Consider the following 17,556-nt stretch of genomic DNA (forward strand, 5'->3'; position numbering starts at 1 on the left):
ATGTGAATATCTTAAGGAAAATTAATTGTCATTTTGACACAAAAAATCCTTAAACGAAGGAGGTTAAAGCATAAAATGTATATGTGCCAGCTGAAATGTTCTTGTGTTTCTTCTTTGTTGTTTTTGTGTTTTTTCTTATTTTTATGTTTTATTGTGGAGGTATTATTGCCACTTAGTTCACTGTACTCGTTCGTGTTTTCGGCATATTTCTAACCCTGAGAAAGCAGGGTAGCCCGTATAGCACATCAAAGTGCAGAAAGAGTACTAACTTGGTTGGAGGAGTGTGCCTTATGTCGCCACACTATGTCAGACAGTGAACATTGCATCTGTCTGCTAACCAAAATAAGGCAGTGGCATCTGCGGTGGATTCATGCTTTATCACCATGGGCAAAATGAGCTGACAAAAGGGAAAATGTTACTTGCCAGTATGCACCTGTTCTTGGCATGTAGAGCCGCAGAATATCATACTTTTGCATAGATCACCATCTGGTGTTGGGCTCGGATGCTTGCACCTTGATGTTGTCTTGGAAGAAGTATTTGTAGTCACAAGATAGGTGACTTCTCCCTTGGACGATAGTGCGCATGGGCATCAACTCCATCCTTAGATTGTTTTTTGCCATGATGGGAAATGATGGAGTTTGTAGGAAACAGAAAAGATGTCCATTTGAATGTATCTAAGTAAGATAACACTGGAACAGATACAGGTCCCGGGAGACAGGGGGGCATATGATATTTTGCAGCTGAACAAGCCAAGAACAGATTGATACTGGTAAGTGGCATTTTCCATTCGAGGCATATGAGCTGCAGAATTCTTACTTTCGCAAAGACTGTACAGCAGTGTCTCCCTTAGCGGTAGTCACCTGTATCCGTTGCAGTGGTTCTAAAAAGTGTCTTAAGAACAGCTTGGCCTACAGAAGCCTGTTGCTTTGCCTGCACATCTACACAATAGTGTTTGGTGAAGGTGTATGTAGTAGACCATGTAGCTGCCTTACAAATGTCTTCTAAGGGAATGTTCCCTAAGAATGCCATGGATCCCCCTAGTGTAAGTGTTGAGTGTGCTCTAGGGGGAATTGTTAATATACATTTTGCCTTTTGGTAGCATATTTGAATACATTTAACTTTCCACCTGGAAATTCCAGATTTAGAGATGGGGTTTCCTTTATGCGGTGGAGAGAAGGCTACAAACAGTTGGTTTGTTTTTCTAAAAGGTTTAATCCTGTCAATGTAATAAAGTAGAGCTCTTTTTATGTCTAGTGCAGAGTTCTTCAATCTGTGGGGCACGCCCCCCCCCCCCGGGGGGCGCGACACCATCTAAGGGGGGGGGAGCGCACTCCACCCTAAAACCTGACCTTTGTTCATCTCACTGTCACGCCTTGCAAGTCTGCTCCGGTGACAGAGGGTTGGAGGAGGGAGGGTAAATTGACGAGGCACTATGTGCCCGTGCTTTTGTTATGTTAAAGAGCAGACACATTAACCATCCCAGGAGGGGGTAATTAGTATAGCTGAAATGCTTCAGCTGCAGTGGGAGACAAGGAGTCTCTTCCCTCTGCTAAAACTGAAAGCAAAGGAACAGACAGTCCTGTACTTTGCGTTCTGTTTCAGAGGAGACTCCTTGCCTCCCGCATTTCAGCTCTAAAAAAGTGCCGGTACTAAAGAATTCTCAGAAGAATGGTTGAGGTGGTGAATACTAAGGCTGCATTGTGTTGATTTCACCTCATGCCTCTCGCATTCACCACCAGAACTCCCTGCCCCTTTACCTCACACTTTCACATTCATTTCCCTCCTGTTTAAAAGGTCGGGCACAGCCATAGACGGTTAAGATATTGGCCACAGAGCTCATTCATCTGTAGGGTGGCTCAATGGGTGTTTAAGAAGCTCTCTTGGTTAATCATGTGCAAAGCCTTTCAGCACTTCTACTGAGGTGCTAGTCTGACCTGTCAAGTTAGTTTCTTATGTTGTAGTAGTTTAACAAAACTCACTCGCCTTTTTGTAAAATTCATAAACCATGAAGGCTTTGGGTACATAGACCATTATTATGCAGTACGGCAACCATGTGAGATGAATAGGAGTCACGGGTGAGACTTTCTAGTTAAGTAATAACTTATGTAGAACTATGCTTATGTCCCAATCCTGTGGGACTGAAATACCTTTTAGATACCTGTGCCGTCATTAAGTGGAACTGAAGATGTTTGCAGCAAGGTAAATTAGCACGTCATAGATTTTTTTTGTTTTCGCCAAACATCAACTATATAGATTGATCCTGGATCTAAAAAGCTAGATACACAACTGCACCAAACAATGAGAAAAATCAAGAAGGTAAAATACCTACATAAGACCTGTTCAACTACCACCAACTCATCAGGGTGAACCATAGTACAGTAAAGTTTCCAGAATCAACATATTGGAAATTAAGTTGAAACACAGTAGAAGGCTGGGAGCAAAGAAAAAACAAGCATTGGCATAGCCAGTAGGTCTCGTCTTTGGGACCTTATAAGTGTTTAGCCATGCAATATTGTGCTGCATAACTAAATACTTATAAGGTCCCAAAAGCGAGACCTATTTGCTATACCAATGCTTGTTGTATTTTCACTCTTACTTGGGATCAAATTATGTTAAGAAAAAGTGCCTGCCCTGTTCAAAAGCAAGCAATACTTTTAATGTACCGATTTTCAATACATCTGGCACTGTTCAGCAGAAGTACATTACTCTACGTGGGAACAGATACTTGAAAACATAACTACTTTTAGTGGCACAGCACTGACAGCAGCAATATATGAAACAAAGAGTATGTCACTTCCCAGCAGAACAGCAACTCGTCTTTCTTGTACTTTTGGGGGGCCGTTCATAAGCACCTGGTGTATGTTTCTATCCTCATCTGTTTTTAACCCACACCAGTGCTTATTCATGTATAAATTAGTAGCGTAAATCAGGTGTCAAGTGTGAGGATCGCTGATGATGGCGAGCATGAGAGAGAAAGGGAAAGAGCAACTAAGTGGGATAGAACAGAATAGAGAGGAACGGACTACAAGGCAGAGTGTGATAGAGATCAAATGAAGGAGAGAATTAGACATAGAGATGGGTCTGTTTTCCTATGCAGCATGAAATGACAAAACGTGCTGTAGCAAATGCTAAGTAAAAGCGAAATAACAACAATGCACTCTATTATTTCATGCCCTGAAGGTACTGAAACCCTACGCTGCCGTCAATAACATGCTAAGTTACTTCAAGTGTCTGGTAATGCACCTTGCATTCAGACAACTCGCTCCTTATTCTTGCCCTTCACTTTCACGCTCGCCCTGCACTCACAGCGATCACATTGCACTCACAATGCACTTGCACTGTTCACCCTGTACCTCACCCTGCAGTCATACAAGCACACTAGTCTACCTACACTCATGTGGTACTTCACTCAACTGTCCCCCTCACTGCTTAATCGGCAGTCTCACTCAAAAAAGCCCATCACTAACTTTCCATTCATTCCGCCCACTCTGCACTTACATCTGCACCCAAATTCATATCGTCACCACACGCAACCTGCAGTCACTCCTCTTACCCTACTCTCAAACTGTTGCATGGCTCATCGTGCACTCACATGAGCCCTTCTGCCACCCACACAGCGCAGAGGTTTTAAAAAGGATATGGCCCGGGATATGCACGTGGCAGTCGATTATGTAGTGTACCAGATTCCAGACATTTTTGTCAGGTGTTGGGGGGGCCCAACATCTAAAAAAATTCAGCTGGGGGGGCTAAACTTCCAAAAGTTTGAAGACCTCTGGTCTAGTGTGTAAAGAGCTCTCTCTGCTACGGTTTCTGGGTTTTGAAAGAACACTGGTAACTCTACAGATTAATTAAGATGAAAAGCAGAGATGACTTTGGGAAGGAATTTTGGATTGGTTCGAAGAACACCTTGTTATGATATATTTGTAAGAATGGTTCTTGTATGGATAAAGCCTGGATCTCACTTACTCTCCTGAGAGAGGTGATTGCGATAAGGAAAGCTACTTTCCATGCAAGGAACTGCAGTTCACATTTGGGCAAAGGTTCAAATGGTGGACCCATGAGCCTACTAAGTACAATGTTTAGATTCCACACTGGTGAGGGTGGCAGTGTGGGAGGAATTATAATTTTAAGGCCTTCCATAAAAGCTTTGATAGTAGGTACTCTCAACAATGACACATTTTGTCTGTTTTGTAGGTAGGCGGCAAGGGCAGCCAGATGTTATCTTATGGATGAGTAAGCTAGATTACATCTTTGTAGATGCAGTAAATAGCAAATGATGTTCTGAATTGAAGCATCTAGTGGGTCAATTTTGTTATGATTGCAGTAAATGACGAAACGTTTCCATTTGGTTGCATAGCATGCTCTAGTAGTAGGGCGTCTGGCTTCTTTGATAATGTTCATACAGTCCGGTGGGAGGTTAAGGTAACCAAACTCTAGGACATCAGAAGCCAGATCGCTAGATTTAGTTGTGCTGGATCTGGGTGCTTTATCTCTCCATGGTTCTGCGTTAGCAGTGTTGGGGAGAGATGTTTTTTTGGTGTGGAACTACTGAGAGTTCGAAGAGTGTTGTGATCCACGGTTGCCATGCCCATGTGGAAACAACTAGGATCATTTTTCTTGAGCTTGCATACTACTGGTGGAATGAGAGGGAGTGGCGGAAAAGCGAGCGCAAATCTGCTTGAATAGTTCATCCATATCACATTGCCCTTGGACAACGGGTGTGGGAACCTGGCAGGGAAGGTTGGGGATTTTGCATTTGCGGCGAACAGATCTATGTTTGGGTGGCCCCACATGTGGAAAAATGGTTGAAGAACTTGAGGATGAAGTTCCCATTCATAGATGTGCTGTGCCTGACGACTGAGCAGATTCGCAATATGATTATGCACTCTTGGAAGATGTTCTGTCAAAAGATATATATTTTGTGGAATGGGCCATCTCCATATACTGTGTGCTAGCTGAGACAGCTGCAACAAGTGTGTTCCTCCTTGTTTTTGTATGTCATACATTGCTGTCATATTGTCCGTACGTCCTATTCAATGGTTGTAATTCATAATACATTTTATTATATACATCACAAGTTTAAATGTACGTGCCCACATTCACAACGGGAAGGGGTGAAGTGAGGGAAGTGTCAAGGATAGGGTAGGGGTAATCTGTATTATTCAGTGACAAGTCTTATTCTTAATTTAAAGACTGCGTACATGTGGTCCTTTAGGCAAAAGGCCACATAAGAGGCTCAATAAGAGTCCAAAAATATAACTAATAAACAAAGGCCTAACTCCGCTGGAGCCGTTAGTGTCTTGCTTGGGATCGGAGTAGGTCATGGATTGCGTAGTCTACGTTTCGACCCGGAGTAACCGTAGGATAGTATTCCTTACAAAGTGGGTCTTCGTCAGGACAGAGAAGTTGTGGGTGGGCACCTCCTGGGGGATAGTTAAAAAACCAAATTAGAACACACCCATCTTCAGCTTATGTAGACGGAAAATAACAGATCCTTTTTAGATCTAAATAGGATCTGTTATTTTCCGTCTACATAAGCTGAAGATCGCCACATCTGTAGACGAATAAGCCTTTTTTCTCGTTAATTTCAGTTCAACACTATCAATTTGATCCGGGACCAATCAACCTCTGTTGATCCAGCCCCTCTCGCCCCTCGAGATAGGTGAGCTCTAGACAGATTCTATGTAATCTTCAACGTAACGCTATGTGTATAGTGTTCCATGACACTACTTGACAACACGTTTTTAATTGATGAATTGTTCTTCATTAATCCACCCTCCTTGTAATAATTAACAGGATGGGTGCGTTCTAATTTGGTTTTTTAACTATCCCCCAGGAGGTGCCCACCCACAACTTCTCTGTCCTGACGAAGAACCACTTTGTAAGGAAACTATCCTACGGTTACTCCGGGTCGAAACGTAGACTACGCAATCCATGACCTACTCCGATCCCAAGCAAGACACTAATGGCTCCAGCGGAGTTAGGCTTTTGTTTATTAGTTATATTTTTGGACTCTTATTGAGCCTCTTATGTGGCCTTTTGCCTAAAGGACCACATGTACGCACTCTTTAAATTAAGAATAAGACTTGTCACTGAATGATACAGATTACCCCTACCCTATCCTTGACACTTCCCTCACTTCACCCCTTCCCGTTGTGAATGTGGGCACGTACATTTAAACTTGTGATGTATATAATAAAATGTATTATGAATTACAACAATTGAGTAGGATGTACATGCAAATCCGAATTAAACTCTTTTGCATCCAATAGCTTTGCTTTTTGAATTAATTGAATACAAATTGTAATAAGCTTGAATCATTTGTTTTTGTCTTGGACCCCTTCCTTTCATACTGATAATTTACCCAGGTCCTTTAGACTTTCGTGGGTTTAACCCTGTTTTTCCTTAACATATTGTCCGTACGGACTAGGTCAGTTTTGTTGAGAAGATGTGCTTGGAACAACCTTAACGCTAGAAATATTGCTAGTAATTCTAGGTGATTTATGTGGAACAGTTTTCGTTGGGTGGTCCACTTGCCCTAAATGATATGGTTTAAGAGATGGCTCCCCAGCTGGTGAGTGATGCGTCCGCTGTGAGCACTATCTGTGGAAATGGCTCTAGGAACGGCCACCCTCTGGAAAGGTTTTGTGTGTTCCACCACTGCAGAGAGCAATGTGTGTGGCTGTCTACCAACACCAGATCTGTAAGCTGACCTTGAGCCAGGTTCCACTGACGTGCTAAGCATTCTTGTAAGGAGCGCATCTGAAGGCTTACGTGAGGTACTATGAAAATGCAAGAAGCCATCATTCCTATGAGCTGCATAAACACTCGAGCTGGAAGGGAGTGTTGTGGTTGACATTTTGTGAGGAGGGTTTGCATACTTGCTATCCTGGCTGGATTTGGGTATGCTAGAGCTTTGGAAGTGTCTATGGTGACCCCTAGATATTGATGTAGGTAGGAGGGCTGTAGATGTGACTTTGCGCGGTCGATTGTGAACTCCAAATGGTGTAGCAGTAGAATTGTTTGGCAAGTATGATAAACACACTGGCTGTGTGACTTGGCTTTTATCAGCCAGTCGTCTAGGTATGGAAACACATAGATTTACTGTCTTCGCAAGTGTGCAGCTACAACCGCGAGACACTTTGTGAAGACCCTGGGTGCTGTGGTTACCCCGAATGTGAGAACCTTGAACTGATAGTGTTGGCCGTCCACTGAGATTCTTAGATATTTCCTGTGAGCAGGGTGTATGGGAATATGGAAGTAGGCGTCCTTGAGATCTAATGTTGCAAGGAAGTCGCCTTGTTGAAGTAATGTACGAGTTACATACCTTCGGTAACGATGTATCTGGTTGAGACGATTTTAGCCGCAGATTCCTCTCACGTAGAATTATCCCCAGGCATGAGACTAGATCCAGAAACTTTTTTGCCACAGCATCCCTGCGTGCCGGGGCGGGGCGACATCACGCAACACCGCCCAGGCATCGTCCGCGCACGTGACATCAGCAAGGTCACATAAGACCGGCCCCGGCGCGCCTACGTCAGTTTTCTTCTGAGAACTTTTCTGCACCATAACACGGAGTCGCCAGATAAAAAACTTTGGAAGCATGGGAACAGTGTGCGAAGAGCAGAAAAAAATTGAAAAAAGCTGTTACTAACAACACCACACAGAATAGTGGCAACACCGTAGAACCCCAAAACAGGAAGGAAGAAAGAGCAAGCAGAGCCCTGCGCAGCCACCCTGTCAGCACATAGACAGCCTCCCACTTCCGTGCCCCAGAGGCAAGGAACATGAGTAAAGTCATGGTACATGTAGTAAACCTACCACCCCCATCCAGAGAAAGGGGACCAGTCCCAAGACAGACAGGGACAACAACAATCCTAGCCACCCCAACATAGAGGGCAACCACCACAAGGGAGAAGGCAAGGCATGGCCAGATAACCCTTAATCAGGGGAAAGCACTGGAAGGAGGGGAGGGGAGGGAAGGACAGGGATAGAAAGCAATCTCCCCCACACCTGGAGTAGCTAGAGCAGCAGCGCACCGGAACACTGGAACCCCATCCTCCAAGAACCAAGGAGGAATGAGCCGCCCCCAGACGGAGTGACCCATCAAGGACAAGGAAGGAACTCACAGGAGACACAGCCCCCCACCGGGAGGTGAGTACCGAAGACCAACCCAAGGGTCCTCGCAGAAAAGGGGAGGAAGGGTGGACCGTGAAGGAATCTGCAGCTAGAATCGTCTCTACCAGATACATCGTTACTGAAGATAAGTAACTCGTACATCTGATAGAGACTACTAGCCGCAGATTCCTTTACTTAGAATAGATACCCTAGCAATACCCCCTGGGAAGTAGGCGCTGCAAAATGACCCCACCAGCCAATACAGAACAGAGTGCCGCCCAGGGGACCAGATCTGTGGACCAGGGAGAACCTTGTCCCTGCCAGGCAAGGGTAACCCCCATAAGCAGAACTCTACCGACCCCAAAGGGATGTAGGAGGGAAAAGAAGGCTGAAGAGGCTCGTACACCCACAGCAGAGGAACCAAAGGCAAGGGCGGAGAGGCCAAAGCATCCCACTCCCCCACAAGGCAACATAACTTCCGCCCAAGACCAAGACAGCAAAAGCGGAAGAAGAAGAAGCCTAGAGGGCCCAAGGAAACGAGGAGATGCCCAGGCACACCACCACGAGTGGCCGCTCACACGACCTCAAGGAGCAAAAGCAACCCACACAAATGCCATGGAGAACAGGCACCCGAAGGCGACCAGAACCCTCCAGCAGAGCACAAGCCATATGACCTAGGGTACGTTAAGCCTCAAACATGGGAACTCTCTTTGGAAGAACTTCCGCAGCAGAGGAACAAACAAAAGAGCCACTGGGAAAAAAACACAGCGGAAGGCTTGACAAGCAGCCCAAGCAAGAAGAAGGCCTAATCTCAGGGCCAAATCTGCTCAACAATTACAACACATACTCATAATCAACAAAAGGGCCGTCCAGCAGCCAACAATGGCAAGGTCCCAAAGAAGGACGCAATGGTCAGAAAACGAACTCCACAGCCAGAACAAGCTGCCTAAGAACGCCCAGAATCAACCTGACTCAAGAATCACTGAGGAGGAGATGGAGAAGGAGGAGGATGATAAGGCGGAGGAGGACGGAGCTCTGCCAAGAGCCTCTGGATGGCGGAGTTGGACGGGGCATGGAACAACAGGCTGCATCAAACGGAAGATCAAGGAGTCGCTCCCAAATCTTCTCAGGGAATACTCCCTCCGGAAGCCAAGCATGGCGACGGAGAGTACCCGAGGAAGCTATGGCCTGGCCCAGCACCTCTGAGATGTCCAGGGCGGACCGGAGAATAAACGCTGCCAGCTCCCAGCCATCCAACGCATGATGCCTTAAGTCCACTTGACCACCCTCCTGGGATGCTGCAGATCCCAGAGACTCAGCCTAGTCCCACAAACAGGAGGAGGCCCGAGTAAGCACAGACAAGGTTTTCAGAGCCTGCAGGGCAGGGCTTATCGAGGCAAACATATTGTGCCCCCAAGAGTCCAGCCGGCGGGCCTCTCAGGACGGCGGAATCAACAGTGGTGGCAGGTAGGGAAAAGCAGTCCACAAAAGAGGACTGGAGGCAGAGGGGTAAAAGGAAAGGCACGCCGGGTCATGCAGCGCCAAGAGGTGCCGCTGCAGAAGATGCTGAGGCACCGGGTCCCCTGAGGCAGGGCGCCTCCAAGCCCCCATCAAGGAAGAAAGGAGGGAACCATCAAAGGGGATGGAGATTTCCCTCCCACCAGAGCCCTGGTGGAGGACCTCCAGTAGATGGTCCGCCGGAAAGTGAGCCACTGGGACACCAATACGTAGGATGGCCACATCCGTGGACACAGCGTGAGCGAAGGCCGCACCCGCCTCCGTAGGACCTCGCGGCGAGGAAAGCAGCTCCTCCGTGGGCGACGGCTGCCAAGTGAGGCGGGTAAGTGCCAGACCTGGAAGTCAGAAGGAGCCTAAGAATGAGGGACCTGCCGCTCTTCCGACGAACAGCTCTGCCTCAGGAAGGGCGGGAAGACGCCCTTCGACGCCAGTGAAAAAGACACCACATGGCGACCAGTCTCCGGGTAGGATGACACCAATATACAGGCTGCCTACGGAGAAGAAGAAGCATCCAAAGACGAATCCGCGGTACGACCACTGCGCAGAGCAGTAGAGTCCGCTACCTGAGGCGAGGTGTCGGCACCATCCGGCGTCGCCGGACAAGGTTCCTCAAAGTCAACGGGGACCGGAGCGAAGACCAGTCATCCGCCTGGGGGGAAACAAGAAACGCCCGGGGAGTGACATGAAGCCCTCCGCCAGCCGCGGCCCAGAATGAGGCGTAGATCGCTCGGCAACCCATGTGGGACGATTCCACCTCCTACTCGCCCCGTCAAGGCAGCCGCCTGTGGGGAAGGATGAGATGGACCTGGAGAGAGGCGAGGGGTCCTCATCCGGCCTCGACCCGGAGCGGGACGAAGAGGGTTCACGACCCCTGTGGCCCTGCACGGTCCAGCTGCTTCCGGCGCCGCAGCACGTCACCTCAGCCTTAGACAGGACCACCTTGTCAAGGGACCGAGAATAGGGAGCGAGCGAGCCTCGGCGACCATCCGCGACACCACAGGGACTGCCGCAGGAGTTTGCGGCGAGGCAGAGACGCTGTGGCCTGAAGGAGGTGCCCCAGAGGAGCTGCACCCTAACAGCATCACACTCTCCAAGTCTGGTTCCGAACCAGTCGGCGCCGGAGCCACCGGTGGCGCCGCAGAGGGCCTTATGCAAGGCGAGGGGTCAGTCGACGCCCCAGGAGGGGGAGACGCCAGCGAGGCCTTACACACATGCCCTTCTAAGGATTTGTAAATTAACATCAACTTGAAGTTGATGTTAATTTGCGATTCGCTAACTGCATTCGCAGAATAGGTGATCGCAAAAATTGCGATTACCTGTTTTGCGAATGCATTTTGGGTTGATGCATCGGAAATGCCTGTTTACCGGTCGCAAGCGGGACGATTCTGCGAATCAGCCCATTTGCGACCGGTAAATAGCATGATGCATGTGCCCCTGAATTCCCACTACAGAGTATTGATTTCTACACAAAATTCAAATTTCCAACTGTGGAGAGCAACTGACCTCATATGTTTCCTTTTCTAAACCTATAAAAAAAAACATTGGTCATGTATTTGCACCATTATTGTGAAATCGTTGTAATGAATTTGTGCACAAGGCTCTGACAGATGCCATTTTTCCATCTAAATACATATTATTGATCACAAGACAAAATAAAGAACATTAAATATAAACCGTTATTTTACAAATAAATCAGGACTGTAAATCATATGCAAACATTCTCTTAAAGGGACTATTCGAAGTTGATACTTTAATTACAAAGCCCCAATGAAGTCGGATTTCTACTGAGCTAACTACCTCAGTATCCCGAGTAGAAAGACCCCAGATCTGCTGTTGGGTCCTTTACCATAGAAGTCGGAAACGTGTAGGGCAGTATCTTCTTGCGTTTTATGCTCCAAACATTATATGCATTTGGATGAGGCTCAAAACACTATATATATATATATATAGTATATATATGTCTTGAATATATATATATATATATTCAAGACATCCCTGGTCCTTCGCCCCAATTCTCAAAAAACATCATACTAATCTCAGGGCCAAACCTCATATTAACAAGCATTTGCAATGCAACAGATCTCGCATTTGCGAAGGTGTAAGCTATTGACATTGTAAATGAGAATGCTTTTTATTTATGTTTTAAAAACCAAAACATAAATAAAAGGCATTAACATTTACAATGCCAGTAGCTTAAAGTCACGTAAATGCGAGACCTATAGCATTGCAAATGCTTGTTAATAACACTGAGTGGTAGGTATTGTGAATGTCAATGGCAATTAAACCAATTTGCAACATGTTTGAAATGTACAAACGTGAGGGAGGGGGCATTGGGGGGAGAGGAACCAGGATGTGAGGGGGCCTGCTCCTGCGTCACTCCTACTCTCTGCGCTGTAGGCTACACACATCCCATGATAAATGAGACACGTCCGGACCGTAGTAGAAACCTCTGCTGTGAGACAGGCAGGCCAGGCCAGACCACTTGCAGTAGAAGGTGAAAGTGAAACTGGGCATACATTGGCACGCACTGGCACAACGAATGAGGAATGATGAGCAGGCAGCGCAACGTGACTGTACCACCACACTACCTGATAAGTTAGAACCTCACTGAGTCTCTCGGGCCGAGAGTTTAGAACTTAGTTATCAGGTGGTACTGGTACATAGTCTGCAGCGAGATGCCGGGGGACAGCGCTGCCTACAGACACGAGCGCTAATGAGAGTACCAGCGCTGCGTGAAGAGTGGGCCGCACCACCGTCCATCTCCAACCACCCAATGCCCATCCGCATCCATCCAACACCCATCTGCATCCACTATCGTCCATCTCCCACCACCCAATGCCCATCCGCATCTACCCAACACCCATCCGCATCCACCCACCGTCCATCTCCAACCACCCAATGCAATCCGCATCCATCCAACACCCATCCGCATCCACCCACCGTCTGTCTCCAACCACCCAATGCCCATCACGTCCATCCAACACCCATCCGCATCCACCCACCGTTCATCTCCAACCACCCAATGCCATCCGCATCCATCCGCATCCATCCAACACCCATCCGCATCCACCATCGTCCATCTCCAACCACCCAATACCCATCCGCAACCATCCAGCATTCATTTCCATCTGTCTAAAGTCACTTCCATACAACAAAAGCCATCTGAAAGCACCCAGCACCGCCCTGCATTCATCCAACACCAATTTTCATCTGCCCAAAGATCACTTCTATCCAACCACAGCTATCTCCAACCACCCATCTGCATCCATCCAACACCCACTTCCATCACACCAAACTCCATCTCTCCAGAGGTCCCTTTCATCTAACCACAGCACTCTCCAACCAGCCAACGCCCATCTGCATGCATCCAACACCCATCATGATCGAACACACACCCGCCTCCCTCTATCAAATGCGCACTTCATCCAACCAAATAATCGCCATCAAACCAACTCCACCTACATCCCCCAACATTCACCTAAGTCCATCCAACACCCATCTCTAGCTGGCAAATGCCCATTTCAAGCCACCAAGCGCCCATATTCAGGTGCCCTCTCCAGCCGGTCAAGGCCAAACTTGATCTATCAAACCCCCTCCCCCATCATTTCCTGCAACAGAAAAATCTCGACGTGGAAACAACGGAGATGTGACCAGATTACAACATTCATCTTTCAGATGTGAAATACAGCGCCTCCTCCAATGCCGGTCAATTCAAAGCACTGCTTCCCAGTGCCTTAGGCCAGGGCGTCTGAGTCGTGCTGTAAGGGCACACCCAGAGTTTGCAGAGCACGGTGCTGTGGTCTGCAGATCGCAATGACAGCACCAGAAGACATGCGATGCATAGATAGGGGGCTAATATGCCAACTCTACATCTTGTACTCTGCCCCCTGCTGCTGATCTGCACCATCTGCTCCGAATTGATGTGGTAAAAAAATAATGCGGATAAAGCCCAAGGGAGGTGCACCTGCGCCCGAGTAGTAACCCCGATTAGGGCGCGGACTGGAGTTTGCATCTGAATCTAGATTGGCGCTAAACTTGGGGGGAGCTGCGCCGGAAGTCAGGGAAAGCACTAGTCGGAAAACTGGAAATATCCCTGACGCCGCGGCCAGTTGAACCAGAGACTTCCCAACAACCATCATCATTGTAATTGCAATGGCAGTGCGATAGCTCTGTGGGCTAATGCGCGTGTCTGCATATGTGTGACCTCACAGTTGCATTCATTCACCAAGAGGTGTTTAAAAGTGTGAACCCAACACGGCAAAGCTGTAGTCCGAGCACTGCAGAAAGGAATATTTGTATGTTAAGCACAGCACTCGTCCAGACCAGGCCCAGGGCCAGCCAGGCCTCAGGCCTGGTCACGCTTGCCGTCTCGCCGGACTCACCTCACTCACAGGCCTGTGACTGCTGTTGGTGGCGGGCGGCACTCACGTGGCAGACAGTGGCAGTCTGGCAGACACTACACAGGGGGGTCGGGCTTAGCTAGGGGCGCTACTAGCCACTGCCTTCTGCCTCAGCCTATGAAAATATATTTATGGCCGCTGCTGCCGCTTAAAGTGCGCACCTCTCTGCTTGACTCGTCGTCGTCAGTTAGATCATGTGTAATGCGCATGCGCGAAAAAATTACACCAGCAGCCGCACCCTGCGCAGACACGGCAGAGGAGGAGACAGGGGGGTGGGGGGGCATTCTGCACGCTGCGCACAGGCACCTCCTCCTCCTCCTCAGTTTGGTGGAACCGTGGAGTTAGGTTGCTCTTGCGCAACTTGCATTGCTGCAGTGCTGGCTGGGTCAATCAAGCTTGCGGCGCTACTCAGGTATTCGGGGGCCGCCCGGGGCAGCAAATTATTTTGGAAGTCTGAGAGAGTGACTGTGAGACTCAGACTCTCAAAGCGGGGGCCGATTTTCCAGTCCGACCGTCACAGGCTGTGAGTGTGACTGACCAGCGGACTGAAAATCGGTCCCCAGCCACAAAACCGGCCCCCGTTTAGAAAACCGGCCGCCACCACCCTCCAGCCGACCGGGGGATTGCCCGGTGGGCAGAATCACCAGTCCGGGCCTGCATGCAGTGTTTTCTGTTTCGGATCGATGGGATCTGGTAGAAACAGTTCCTCCTTGTTGGTGTGTGGTTTCGGGGCCGATTTTTTCGGTTCGGGACGTGGTTTCGGTTTGTCTGGAGCCTTTGAAGGGGTTTTTATGTCCTTCGGCTTTGGTGTCGAGTCCGAAATCTTTTTCGGATCTGAAGGTTTGTGAGGGGTCTTTGGCTCCGAGGCCTTTGGTTTTTCAGTGCCGAAGTCATTGGCCCTGAGGTCTTTTTAGCGACAGTCGGATATGTTCCTGCTTTCGGTACTGATGGTGCTTTTGCGGCACTGAAGTGCGGCTTGCTTGGTCCCGAGCCACCGGAAGGGTTTTCTTTTGTCTTCAAAGCTGGGCCAATGGGCGGGGCTTCTGAAGTGTTCTTTCGGTCTCGGCTAAGGCCTTGAGGTGAAGTTTTGACTGGAGCCTTCTTTTTGGGTGGGGTAGGGTTAGGGGTATTTGTACTCACTCGTTGACCTGGAGTAATGAGGTCATCGGAGTTGTCATTGGCCTCGTATACAAAATAGAGCTCCTCTGAATCACCTGCCTCTGAGACGCCGGGCCTTCATTGCAGATGTCTTCTAGCACCGGTGCCGATCATTGTACCATGATGTGTCGTCGAGCCCGGCGATCACAGACAGTTTTCTTGGATCGAAAAGAGGCGCAGGCCTGGCAATGTTTTTCTTCTTGTTCAGGCGAGAAACAAAGGTTCCAGACCATGTGATGGTCGCTAGGTGGAAATTTAGCCCCACACTGGGGTCATTTTTTAAATGGAGTCCTTTCCATTAGCCATAGGCCCGAATGACGTCGATAAGCCCAGCGGCCTGCGTCGACCACCGTACCAGGGAATTCTTGAGTTATCGCGCCGAGGCACGCGAACGAAAGAATACCGTAGACTTGTGATGTTTTGCACGTCAACGAGGTCTGGAAGCACAATATCGAACCGGAGCGCTGAAGTTACATCCAAACCCGATGGCCGAAAAAACCTAAGGATGGAGTCGATGCCCATGCGCACTATCGTCCAAGGGAGGAGCCACCTATCTTGTGGATACAAAGACATCTTCCAAGACAACAACAAGGTGCAAGTATCGGAGCCCAACACCAGATGACGATCTATGAAAAGTATGAATTCTGCAGCTCATATGCCTCAAACCAATCATTTCTTCTTAATCCAAACGAATGCCTAAGGAAGGCATGCAGACCAAAGTGCCAATGAAGCTAAGAGAACACAGAAAAAGGCAATGCACATCCAGAGGAGTCCAATGCCAGAACACTATTTCTGGATATGAAGGAGAGTCTGCAAGCAATTGATGGGAACATAGACTTGCTTGCTCAATATATGGATGCTAGGAAAAAAAGGTTAAACAAGCAAGGAACGAGCACAGATATGGTGGAAAGGTGCAAATTTGACTTAGAACTGCTAAGATAGACTGATTGCCTCTATTCGGGATGCGGCTATGATGGGCTTAAACAGTGGTAGGACAAGGAAGGGAATACATAGATCAACTAAAGAGAGGGCAAAGATTGCATTAAATAAGAACATACGGGAAAGAGGGTGTAGCTAATAAAGAATGTTTAATCAAACAACAAAGGAAGAACTATAGAAAAGAAAGAAGACAAATTATCTGGAAGGAGAAAGAGAGCCTGGACGAAGGCAATTGGTTTTCTACGAACAAAAAGAACAAAGGGTTTTAGGAATACAGTCAGCAGTGTACTTGGGCTGTAAAAAAACCCAGAAGTAGTGTGTTGGTCAAAGAAATGTGGGTCATGCATAGAGCCGAGCTATATAAACTAAAAGGAGCAAACTGAGGCGTTATGGGGATTTTGCAATATGGCGTTCCCAAGAAGGAAGTGGATGAGACCTCGCTGCACTGCACAGTCGGGGTATTGAGGTTTTTATTTAAAAGCATTTCAGAAGCTCAAGGTCTATCTTCAGTTATACTGATTCTTAACCCTAGTTTGTGGGCCCAAGTACTGACTGAAGTGTTTGGAGCTATAATAAGTGGCGATGACTCACCAGAAACCTGTAAAGGAAGCATTAGGGTCCATTTGTATAAAAAAGAGAGGCATGAATCGCCCTCGAGCTATCCTACGATCACCCTGTTGGACATCTCTAGTAAAATCTATATGGAACATCTGTTAGGTTTACTGGAAGAATGAGTAGTTAAAGTGTTCTCCCAAAGATCCGACTGGGTTTTCGTAAAGGGCCATCAACATCTGATGGTTGTTTAATTCTCAGTCCTTTGGCTGAGGAATATGTCATTAAAAGTTAACATCCCCTCTATTTGTCATATTTAAATTTGAGAACGACTTTTAACACAATAAATCTGGAGCTACTCTGGGAAAAAAAAGTGTACCTGGAATATTCCACCTGGCTGTCAAAGCTGATAATTCAACTACATGAGGGTTCATGGACAAGGTTTGAATTAGGCGGAAATGGATCATTGTCCAGAAAATTAGTTCCTCCTAATGGCCTTAGACAAGGGTGTATACTGGCTCCACTCCTGTTTTCAATTTATATTGCTGTTGCGCCGCTACTTCTAAACCAGATTTGTTCATTTCCACCTAAATTAGGATCAGAGGCTATTTCATCTCTATACTATGCAGATGATATTGTTCTATTGGACCTTGTTCCAGCTGCTCTTTAGAGGCAACTAGGTGCATTTTCAGACTATTGTAAGGCTAATAATGATTTGTGAAAAAATACCACTCAAAACTAAAGTAATGTCTTTTCGAAAAGAATTGTGCAGGATATTAGGCAAAAGTGAAAAGTGGTGGGAATCAAGTAGAGGTTGTAAAAAAATATAGATATTTAGGACTTCTTTTTTGATACAATTTGAACTTTCAAG

This window comes from Lissotriton vulgaris, chromosome 7, assembly GCF_964263255.1.
Source record: "Lissotriton vulgaris chromosome 7, aLisVul1.2, whole genome shotgun sequence".
Lineage (NCBI taxonomy): Eukaryota > Metazoa > Chordata > Amphibia > Caudata > Salamandridae > Lissotriton > Lissotriton vulgaris.